This window comes from Anopheles funestus, chromosome 2RL, assembly GCF_943734845.2.
Source record: "Anopheles funestus chromosome 2RL, idAnoFuneDA-416_04, whole genome shotgun sequence".
NCBI lineage: Eukaryota > Metazoa > Arthropoda > Insecta > Diptera > Culicidae > Anopheles > Anopheles funestus.
The window spans coordinates 61315154-61327850 of record NC_064598.1 but is presented as its reverse complement, the minus strand read 5'-3'; positions in this window follow the sequence as shown (position 1 = coordinate 61327850).

Below are 12697 nucleotides of genomic sequence, written 5' to 3'. Positions count from 1 at the left end.
TTCTTTGTGCAACTCCTGCATCAGCATTTTCCCATGAATCGTTATATGCGAGATTAATCCTAACGGATCGAAAAAACTCATAACGAAGGATAATACTTCCCGTTTGGTAGGCGGTCTCAATCTATTGAACACGTCCTTTGGAAGAGCTTCAAGTTTGGCTCGGAATCCTATCTTATCCTTTGCCGTATTCCAATAAATTCCCAAAATCTTGGAAGATTCTCCTTCTTGTTCGTCAAGTGTTTTTATTGCTTCGGGGTCTACCCTGTCCTGCGGAATGGACGCAATAAGTTCTTTGCTGTTGGAGCAGAACTTAGTGATGAAAAATCCACCTTCGTCGTGCGCTTGAATTACTTGTTTTATAGTTTCTTTCGCAACATCCAGTGAATTAAAACTGTCGTCGTAATCATCAACATAATGTTGATTTATTATTGGTGACAAGGCTAGTGGATATTTATCCTTTAGGCGCTCAGCATTCGCATTTTTTGCCGCTTGAGCGCACGATGGTGAGCATGTTGACCCGAAAGTCATTACTTGCATCACGTACATATCCGGGTATCGATTTTGACAATCTCGCCAAATGAAACGCTGAGCGTTTTGATCTTCCTTTCGGATTTTTATTTGGTGGAACATTTCTTTAATGTCACCACAAATCGCATATTTACCTTCGCGGAACCTTACTAGAATTCCAAATAGTGAGGTTGTACTATCAGGCCCTGATAGTAGCGCGCAGTTAAGGGATTGACCTTTTACCTTAGCTGCCGCATCAAAGACCAACCGTGGTTTCGGTGGAGACTTATTTTCGTTAACTACGATGAAATGGGGTAAATAGAACAATGGCGATACATCTTTGATTATTTCCACTGGTTCCAGTTTCCTTGCGTAGCCCTTGTCCACGTAACTTTTGATGGTTGTCATAGCCCATTCCTTCAAAGCCGGATCCTTGGCGAGTTTATTCTCTAAACCCTTCAATCTTGACATTGCGTTATCAAGGCTCACTGGAAATTCGTGACTATCTTTTTTCCATAGTAAACCGACTTCGTATCGCCCATCTTTATATTTTAAGGTATTCTTCAGAATGGCCTTTGCACGTTTCTCATCATCGGATTCCGGCAATTGCTCAACCGGTTTGACTCCGAAGTCTTCTACGGAGAAATACTTTTGCATCATATCACGCATGCTCTCGTCTTCTTGTATTATCATAGCGTGATCTTGGTGTAACATTGCGTGGTTATTTAATTTTCCACAGACTAACCAACCTAGTCTAGTTTTCATTCCAATTGGTTCCTCTGGTTTTCCGTATCGGTGCTTAAGCCCCATTAATAGATGATTATTATTCAGTCCTATCAAAATTGTAGGACGAATGTTTTCAAAATTTTTAATCGGTAGCCCTTTTAAATGAGGATATTTTTCACTCATTTCATCAAAGCGTAGTGATTGGATGGGTAATCTCAATTCCTTGATGGTTCTTACATCCTTCAAGCGAAAACCTTTTTTCGTTGCACCCTTAATGACCAATTGAACTTGTTGGCTAGCTTCCTGGACCGCTTTTATACCTTGTGCCCAAGTGAGCTGAAGCGGTATGTTTGGCCCGGTTAAATTCAGTTGACGAGCGACACTCGCTTCAATCATTGTCAATGACGATCCTGGGTCCAAAAACGCATAAGTCTGTATAGACTTATCTCCGTTTATTAACCTGACCGGTAAGGTCTGGTAGTAAGTCGTTCCTATTGCTTCCACATTGTGGTGATTATTTATCTGTTCTGATTGCATCGGAACGACTTGCCTTATATGAAGCATTTTATTGTGCTTCTCTGAACACCCGTCGATTCCACATTGCTTGGTGATTCTACAATCGTTTATTGTGTGTTTATTTGAGTTCAAACACCCAAAACACAATCGCTTTTCGCTTGCAATTTTCAGTCGCTCTGAAGGAATTCGCTTTACGAGTGTGAAGCATTTAACCGTTTCGTGCGGTTTGCTACATATCAGACAACCTTTAACTGTCTGTCTTGCTGGTTTTCCCTTTGATTCGTGGCTGATTTTCCAGACTCTTTCTGGTCATGTAGATGAACATTTCCCCTTTGCGTATGAGTCGCGATTGAACTCATCATTTCCGCCGTCTTGGCGTATGGTTTGAGCCACCGACATAATTCATCTAGATTTTGAACGTCTAGCGATGATGATGCGGCTGCCATGTGTTCCGCTCTTTTCACTTGAATGTGATGCGGTAACTTGGCCGTTAGATCCATCACTAGCCTGTGATCGTTTAAGTATGTCGGTCTACCCATTAGGTTCACGTTCTTAACGATGTTTTCTAAAGCGTTAGTCATGTCCGAGATTATGCTTCTTGAATCCTTTCGTAATTTTTGGAGATCGCTCAGTAACTCCAAATATACCAAATCGGGTCTTCCGAAAGTTTCATCCAAACGTTTTATAATCTCTGGAACGTTTTCGGCTTCCATCATTAATTGCTGAACGACTCTATAAGCCGCTCCATGCAAAACCTGTTTGAGACGATTCAAGTTTTCTAGGTTAGAAAATTGTCCTTCTTTGGACGTGTCGTCAAACGTTTTCTTGAAGTTAGGCCATTGCTTAGGGTTGCCATCGAATTTGGGTAATTGCATCAAGGCCTGTCTCTTGATCAGGATTCCTAACTGGGTGGATTCACCACCGTTGGTTGCCAGTAGCTTAACGAACTCCTTCGTTTGCTGTTGTTGGCTAACTATTAATTGGGAAATCATTTTCCCAAGGGATGGTTCCTGTTCTGAACCTCCTACTACTTCGGTTGATTCCTGTTCAGCAATTTCAACCTTATTTGCGCCTTCTGTTAAGGCCCTGAGCTCATCCCTGTTCTTTGCTTCTGCTTCCTGAAGCGCCCTTATCTCCTCCTTATTCTTGGCCTCTCTTTCTTGCGCAGCCTTAAGTGCATCCTCTTTCCTATTGAGTTCGTACTTAATTTGCTGGCATTTACGGCATAACCAGCACTCTTCAGTTGATGGTTTCCGTGTTAGCTTGGCACATTTCAAGTGGAACCATCGGTCACACTCTGTACAAGCAACCATACTCTCCTCAGCGGTATCCTCCGCTGTACAGAGTCGGCAACTGCCGTTAACATTCAAAACAAACGGATAAGGCATTTTGGACGAATCAGCGATTTCCAGCCTTGCTTATTAGAATATAATTCACTTACCTGACTCCTTGGTCTGAATTTCTTTCTAAGCACCGACTGGACTCTTGGCGAAGCACAACAACGATTCCTTTCAATCGTCGTTTTTCGGATGACTCACTAATTTCCTTTCAAAGTTTCTCAATTTTTTCCTTTCGAAAATGTTTCTTTCTGTGTGTGTTTTCTTTCGGATAGTGGCACTATGATAGTCTACGCACAGAATTGAGGTTTTTTTTTTTTTATTAGACCATTTCACGCACTTAACACTCTTCCGCTTTTACAAACACTGATATTGCAGATGCACTATCTTAGGGTACGCATCCCTCGGAAGTATCTCGTAGTTGAGGTATCTGTTGAAGATGTCCTCGAGTTCCTCAAGGACCTCAACTGGAATCGAACGGCCTTCGTTTAGCGTCTGCGTGATAGCGCTTATTGTCGTCGCTATCACTTCATCCGTGTCTTCGTAGTCGGGCTGGCGATATCGGCTGAAGTAGTATTCGTCGTCGTCGTCTGAATCTACCTGATACTCCTGATAGTCGAGGATTTCTGGTTGCACGTCTTCGTCGTACTCCGGGTTCTCCCGTTGCCGGGCAAGCTCCTCAGCGAACAGACGATCCCATGCGTCCTCGTCCCAACCACCGATGTTACACGGTTCGCCGAGGTCCTCCGGTTCCGCAGCAGCTGGTTCCTCAGCAACTGGTTCCTCTATCACCTCGATCCACTGTTGAACGCCTCGCGGTCGAAACTCCAGGATGTGTTCTCGATCGAGCTCCTCCTGGTCGCGCGGCAGACACATCTGGATGCACACTTTTACTTTTAGTTCTTTCACACACAGCTGTTCTAGGTGACAGCACACCGCACTTGTGAATTCGTTCTTAGAGTTGCAATTTCGTTCTTCAAACTATTGCACTCCTCTCTGGAGCCACCATTTGTTGCTTCCACGGGAACAAATCGGACTACGGGGTCCGCCGTATAGAATTGACTATGCGAAGACTAGTCAATTGAAGCTCTTACGTCAGCTTCTTTTCGCGTCGCGAAACTTGTCGCACTTCTTAGGCGAGGCGGACTTATACGACGCGGAACTGCTCTGCAGGGAGATGGCTTCTTGGATCAACTCGGATCAGACAACTAGCCTTTTCCTCTGGGTTAACCAGAGCAAGTTTCTAGCTGTGGATCTTCGTGGGTATCCAGTTGGCCAGAACCTAAGACGGAAATGAGTTTGGAACCCGCCCGTTTGAGGTTTTGATTGCAAGAGTGCTTTATTCATAATTTCTTCCGGCTTATATACTAACTATGGATTCTGAATTTTAAAGTAAGAGTGAGATGAAGAATTAGAACGAGATGGAATCATTTCCGTACGATAGCATTAAGAACATTCTTGGGTTTAAGCATAGCACGCGTAATGCCTCCTCAGCGTTTTATGTCGGTTGTTATGATTCCCTCGCTGGTGCGCGAGCATGATCAACTTACGCTTAAGGTTCGGAATTCATGTGTTTATCCCAACACACCTCCTAGTTTGTTTATGTCTATACGTAGCGCGCCATGACCGTTCTAAGATGCGATTTCGCATTCATGACAATAGCATCCATAATGCATTATCAGCATTTTATTTTGATTCTCCGGTGCCCGAACATGATCACCTGAGCGTACGACCTAACGCTTAAGATCAGAACGCGCGCTGATTGTTTATGTTTTCGCGCGTCGTGCTGTGACCGTATTATGTTTCGATTCTCGCTTAACGCTTAAGGTCTGAACGCGTCCTGGTTTGTTTTTGTTTATACGTATCGCGTCGTGACCGCCCTACCTTTCTTATGATTTCTTAAAGTTCTTGCATGCTCGTTTTATGATAATATGTCGCGTTCGCAACACCGAACGTCATCACCTGCATCACATACGTGTCGGGTTCTCTTTCCTCACAATTACGCCACAGAATGCGTTGAGCGTCTTGATCTTCGCGACGAACCTTAATCTGGTGAAACATTTCTTGTATATCACCAGTAACACACACATTTCCTTCACGAAAACGCACTAGAACTCCGAATAGTGAAGCCATTTCGTCTGGACCGGTTAGGAGTAGCGAGTTAAGAGAGACACCGTTTACCTTTGCTGCCGCGTCGAATACTAAACGCGGCTTGGGCGTAGGTTTGTTGCGATTTACTACTATAAAGTAATGAGAATGATGCAATGGATTCGGACGGAATGCTAGGACGCGACACTTTTATATAAGCTTCTTCCTCTGGCTTTATTAACACACTGAATTCAGGTAAAAATTATTATTTACAAAATGGCTGCTGAAGGCGCCAAAAGAAAATGTCAAAGTGACAAATAATAATATGTCAAACGTATAACAGGGTTCGCATGAACACTATGGTAGACACAGAAATTGTCTCCCAACACCCCTGCTCAATTTCTGGAACTTCGCACTCCAATCTGCTCCAGAAGACGCTTGAAGGCTATGGACGGTAGCCCTTTAGTCATAACATCTGCCAGCTGTTTTTCAGAAGGAATGTACATTATGTTTATGAAGCCACCTTTCACCTGTTCACGGATGAAATTGTACTTAATGTCAACGTGCTTCATACGACGAGAATCCCGCGGCTCTTCCGCCACGCGCATACATGATTGGTTGTCTTCATAGTATGGTATAGATCCTTTGATATCGACTCCTAGATCTACCAACAACCTTCTCATCCACATTCCTTGGCTGACGGATGTGCAAAGCGCAACAAATTCAGCTTCTGTTGACGATAGAGCCACTGTTTGTTGCTTACGTGTCAACCATGAAACTGTGCCTCCGAACACTCGCAGGATGTAACCACTCATTGATCGTCGATCATTGATATCATTACCCCAATCGGCGTCTGAGTAAACTGTCAAAGGTGCTTCTGCTTGACCTCCTCGAAATTCCAGGCCTACATCAAGTGTCCCCTTAATGTATCGCAAGATGCGCTTAAGATAGCACCAGTGCTCATTCGTCGGGCAGCTTTGTAACTGACTAAACACGTTCACAGCGGCGCATATGTCTGGTCTTGTCGTGTGCGCAACATAGGCTAAACAACCCACTAATTCACGAAAAGGCTTTTCCGTTCTTTCCACTTCGCTTCCCTTCTTTAGCTTCAGATGGCATTCAATTGGGGTGGACACTGGCTTGCAGTCTTCCATGCCAAAACGTCGAAGAAGTGCTTCCATGTATCCTCGCTGGGAAATTCTCATGAACTGATTTTCCATATTTCTTTCAATACGCATGTTGAGAAAGCAGCTCACTTCGCCAAAATCAGACATTGCAAACTCCTTTTTAAGACAGTTCTTGATTGCCGAAATCATCTTCACGTCACGTCCAATGATTAGTATATCATCTACGTAAAGAAGCAACAACATCCGTTCATTCTGTACCGTTCGCACGTACAGACATTGATCGTTTTCGCTTCGCTTGAAAAACAGCCTGACGACGAACTGATGAAACCTTTCGTTCCACGCACGTGAAGCTTGCTTAAGTCCGTATAGACTACGATTCAGACGACAAACAATATTCTCCGATCGTACGTCAAGTCCCTCCGGTGGGACCATGTAAATGTCCTCCTTAAGTGTTCCGTTCAAAAATGCTGTTTTAACATCAAGCTGGTGAACATGCAAATGCTTCTGATTTGCTACGGCTAATACTGTTCTTACAGTATCCAGTTTGGCAACTGGAGCATACGTCTCAGAATAATCGTAGTTGTAGTGTTGGCTAAAGCCACGAGCCACCAATCTGGCTTTGTATCGATCAGGAAGTCCATTTTCACCTTTCTTTATTTTGAACACCCATTTGCAGGTAATGGGCTTCCTGCCTGCCGATAGTTTACACAAAGACCAGGTATTGTTCTGCTCATGAGACAGCATTTCCTCCTTTACAGCCGCGCTCCACAAATTCCAGTCCTCACGCTTGCGCATCTCTGCCAACGAATCCGGATAGTTTTCGATGTAGCTCACAGCGTTCAAAGCATATGCAGAATAGTTCATCACATAGTCCTTCTGCCAAGAAGGAGGAGCACGCTTCCGAACGTTGTTGTCTATTTCTGGCGCGAGTTGTTGGTTGACCCCTGCTGAACTTTCACCTTCGTCAAAGATTTCTCCACAATCTACAAATTCTTCAACGGTCTCGCTCAAGTCGGGTTCAGCTGGCTCTGTTACCGCTTCCATTTCCGCTCCTGCTCGAATTTCTTCATCCCGAACAATCGAACATTCGGACTCAACTGAAGGTCTCAAACGAATCACGTCTTCCGATGTTCCAGCTGAAGAATTGTTCTGAAATTCTACTACCTTATGATCACCACCGATCTCGTTGATGATTACATCTCGAGCGGCGATTACTTTACCACGCTTTGGATCCCAAACTCTATATCCATTGCAATGGTAACCAAGGAAAATTCCTTTCCAAGACTTTTTGTCGAGCTTTTTCCGGTGTTCTTTAGGTATATGGCAGTATGCGGGACTACCCCAGACTCGCATCATCGACACATCAGGTTTTCTTCCTTCCCATAATTCATAAGGTGTCTTAGCTTCAATGATGGCACTTACTGGACTCCTGTTTACAAGATATGCTGCAGTTTCCACCGCTTCACACCAAAACATCTTGTCAACTTTTGATGTAAACAGCAACGATCTGGCCTTTTCTTCTAGGGTACGATTCATTCGCTCAGACACGCCATTCTGCTCAGGTGTGTACGGAATCGTGCACTGCATTACGATACCTCTCTGCTTACAGTATCTGTCGAACTCGGCATTACGGTACTCACCGCCATTATCACATACTATTCGTGAAATATCAACACCGAACTTGGCAGTAACCATTGCGTCGTACAACTTGAAGCAATCGAAGACTTCGTCCTTCGTACGTATGGTGTATACTACAACAAATCTGCTCCAATCGTCAATGAAACTTACGTAGAATCGGCTTCCATCGTGACCAACAGGTGTCACGGGACCACATACATCACTGTGTATTATTTCTAACACACGCTTTGCTCGTTTTTCCGAACGTTCACCAAATGGCATTCTTTGCCATTTATGCTTTGCATCTATACAAGTTTCGCAGATCGTTTCAGCTTTATCACCATCACGCTTATTCAATCCCTTTACCATATTGTGGGATATAAGCTTCTCCAAGTTCTTCTCGCTTAGACGGCCATATCGCTTGTGCCACATCTCATTACATTTGAGGATCTTTCCACATGAATATAATGTCGAATTGTTTTCTTTCTTGCGATAAAAATCCATTTCATACTGTAGACCATGACGATTACCGCACGCGAGCATTTCCGAACCACGAAGAACTTTAACACAGCCGTTCTCAAAAACTACTTTCATTCCTGCCATCTCAGCTTTTCTGATAGAGAAAAGATTACATCGTAAATTCGGAACAAAAAGCACGTTCTCCAAAATGCACTCGTGCTGTCGACTTCCGATCTTCCCAATCACTTTGATTGTTCCGCAGTATTTAGCAATCGTGGATTTTCCGTTTAAAGCCACTGCAATCTCAATGGGATTCTTCAAAGGCACCAGCTTTTCAAACAGATCTCGATCGTAGGACATGTGATCCGTAGCGCCTGAATCTGCTATCCATTGCAATTTGTTTTCTCTATGGTTTTCTGTAGCGACCATACCAGCGGCAAAACTTATACTCTTGCCTGTCACATTCGCACTGCCCTTGCTCTTGTAGATCTTCTTCGTTTTCTTCTCAGGACATTCATTTGATTTGTGCCCAAGCTTATGACAAGAAAAACATTTAATTGGTCTTTTCAAGCCGTCTTTTGGCTTTCCAACAAAAGCAGCAGACTCACGCTTCGTAGGCGCACCCTCCATACACGAATCGTTGCACTTCATCTCCTCATCCAGGAGTCGGCATTTGACAAACTCTAGGGTCAAATTCTCTTGCGGAATTGTCTCAAGGGCTGTCACTACCGTCGCATATTTCGGCCCCATGGTCATCATCAACTGGAACACAATATCGATGTCTTCCAATTTTGCCCCTGCGGCCTTATACTCACGTACAATACGATCGAATGCCAGGAAATGATCCTGTAGGCTGCCACCTTCATATCGAAACGTTGCAAGCTTCTTTTTCATGTACAACCTGCTTGCGGTGCTATGACGTTCAAACACTCTTTCTAGTGCTAGCCAAATCGCTCTCGGGGTCTTCTTGTCCTGCACATACTCCAGCATGTTGTCATGGATCCGCGATACAAGGATCGACTTACAACGCCGTTCCTTCTTCTGACGCTTTTCCAATAGTTTTGCCTTCGCTTGGCGAACGGAGTCACTATCTTCCTTTTTCACTGTTAGTTCCTCTACTTCCTCCATCTCGTTCTCGATACATTCAAGCAACTCATGCTCCTCGAGCACCACTTGAATTCGGAACTTCCAAGATGAGAAGTTCGAACCATCGAACAGCGGAATGCGCACCATATCTTTATCGTTATCCATTTTTAAAAAAACAACAATGTTCATAGAGTAATCCTTAATCCGTCACACGTGAAATTCTGGGCCCATAACCTAATGAGAATGATGCAATGGATTCGGACGGAATGCTAGGACGCGACACTTTTATATAAGCTTCTTCCTCTGGCTTTATTAACACACTGAATTCAGGTAAAAATTATTATTTACAAAATGGCTGCTGAAGGCGCCAAAAGAAAATGTCAAAGTGACAAATAATAATATGTCAAACGTATAACAGGGTTCGCATGAACACTATGGTAGACACAGAAATTGTCTCCCAACATAAAGTGGGGCAGGTAGAATGTTTTCGATGTTTTTGCTGCTTCTTCATGAACGGTCAGTTTACGGATATAACCCTTTTCTACATATTCTTCGAAGGTTTTTTGTGCCCAGTTTTTGAGGTCTGGGTTCTTTGTCAGCTGTTTTTCCAAGCTACGTAAACGATTTACTGCATTGTTACGTCCATTCGGGAGCTTCGGTTCGTCATGTTTCCATAACAAACCTACTTCGTATCGACCGTTTTCCTTTCTTATGGTTTGTTGAATAATGGCTCTGGCGCGTTCTTCATCATTGGACCTTACCGGTTCAACACATTTTACTCCGAAGTTTTCTATGGAAAAGTACTGTCGAATCATCTAGTTCATGATTTCCTCGTTTTGATGGATCATGAGGTGTTCGGTGTCACCTAGTTCCTGGTCTTCTTCTGTGCCGAAGATTACCCATCCAAGTTTGGTTCGAATTGCCATGGGTTCGTTCGGGCCTCCCATTTTACGCTCGTAGGGAATCATAAGATGACTATGCCTCAGTCCTATAAGAACGGTTGGGTATGCGTCTGTAAAGGATGTAACAAGTTTACGTTTCTGAAGCAAGGTGAGATGGGGATAGGTCTTTGCCATTCTTTTGGCATCGATGGTCTGACGAGGAAGTTGTAGATTATGGATGGTTCGGATTCCATCTAGGAGGAATTCAGTCTTTTCTGAATTGCCCTTTATTTGGCATCGGACTATTCGACTTTCGTCTTCTTGCACATGCAAGTCCCGGGTCCAAGTCATTATGAATGGATTTTTGGGCCCCTGTAGGTTAAGCTTCTCCGCCATGGTCTCTTCAATCAGAGTTAGCGATGATCCACCATCCAGGAAGGCGAAGGTTTTCACGGTGATATTTCCGTTTCGTAAGGTAACAGGAACTATTTGGTAGTACACTTGCTGGCTCGATTGAGTAGATTCAAAAGTGTCCGCCTCATTCTTGAGTTCGAATTTATCGATGCAGTTTTCTTTGTCATTCTTCGATTGGAACTTTTCTTGCTGAGTTGACATAGTGGATGGTTGTTCAGAACGCATTTTTTGTTTCGTTGTAGTGGGGTTGCTTGAAGATGGGTTTGGCCAGACAGAAGCATGTTGTTGTTGTTTTTCAAACTTTGCTGACACGGCCGGGTGTTTTGAAGAGCGTTTTGCTGTAGATGGTGGTTTCTGCTTGGAGAATGCACGGTCGTTCGTTGATTCATGACGATTATTGATGACCGTTTTCGATTGACCTTGCAGAGTTTTGTTGTTATCCGCCGTGTAGTCACATGAGTTACGAACTGTATTGCTTGCAACTTCTATGTTTTCTACTATAGGAGCGGCGGTTCTAACATTTCCTTTTCTTTGATTTTTAAAGTCTCTATGAAAATTAATCGGGTTACGTGTACGGTCGCTTTTGTTTACTAACTGTCGTAATGTAATATACGTAATCGGTCGTCATGTAATATACGGAAGGGATATGAATCGCCGAAGCGGCGTAAAGACAAACGAACTCAGGTTATAGTTTCATTGATGTCCATCATAGACCATCAACTGATTGTCTCATCGGAACGGAGGCAGCTTTATTTATTACATTGGTATTTGGGTTTTGTTATGTTATTTGTTCTATTCAGTATTTACAATTTGGGTCAAGTCGTCTACAAGTTTTTTCTTGGGTTGATGAATATGTTGAATTGACAAATTTGCGTATAATAACCTCTCTGTATGAAGACAAGAACTAAAGGTTCTTGTCGAAAACAATTGTGTCCGGTTACACTGCCGCGCTACCTGTCCGAACTTGCGCTTTCGCATGAGCTTGTCTGTACATGTTTTTTTTTATTGGTATCATATTGCATTGCATTGCATCATACGCTGGAAGCGTGCGCTGATATGTTTTCATGTTGGCGCTAAAGGTGTTCGCGTCTGTTGTCGCGCGCTCGATTAAAACTGCGGAATCTGCTGATATTGTGTTCTTGGCTATGTGATGGGTTACTTGCGTTCATTGGTCAACATTCATGCTTTAATTATTTTATTTGTGTCTGGTTGTTGCGTAATGGACACTGACCTGTGTACTGTCTTGGTTTTGCTGATTTGATAAATTGATGATAACTGTTTAGCATTAGCATGCTACACCTCCCTCCTTTTGTTGAATAATGTTATACTTGAGCGAAATGTTGCGAAAGGATAGCGTTATTCACCTATGCTAATTTTAATCTGTTTTTGTGTACTACTGATATTTTGTTCGTAGTATTATGTTTGATTTTGCAGTTAACTTCTTGTATTTCTATAACAGTGAAAGGTCCTATGTAAAATGGATCTAATTTGCTTCGATTTTCATTCGTTAGATAAACTTGATCTCCTGTTTTTATTTTAATAGCGTTTGTATTACGATTAAGGGTTTGCTGTTGTTTTTGCTTGGCTGCAATAAGATTTTCCCTTGCTATTTCGTTAGATTTTTGCATTTTGTATCTCATTTCGTAATAATATTGTTCTATGTTGTAAACTGGATCTACTTTCGTTTTATAAATGTCTTGAGGTAAGTTTGCTTGTCTTCCAAAAACTAATTCATATGGTGTGAAATTTGTTGTTGAATGAACGGTAGTATTGTAAACAAATTCGTAAAATTTAGTCCATTGATCCCAATCGTCATGATGTTCGTTGGTATAACTTCTTAGATATTCATTTAGACTTCTGTGATTTCTTTCTAATGATCCTATCGTTTGTGGGTGGTATGCTGTAGCAAAAGTTTGTTTGATTTTGAGTATTTCTGCAA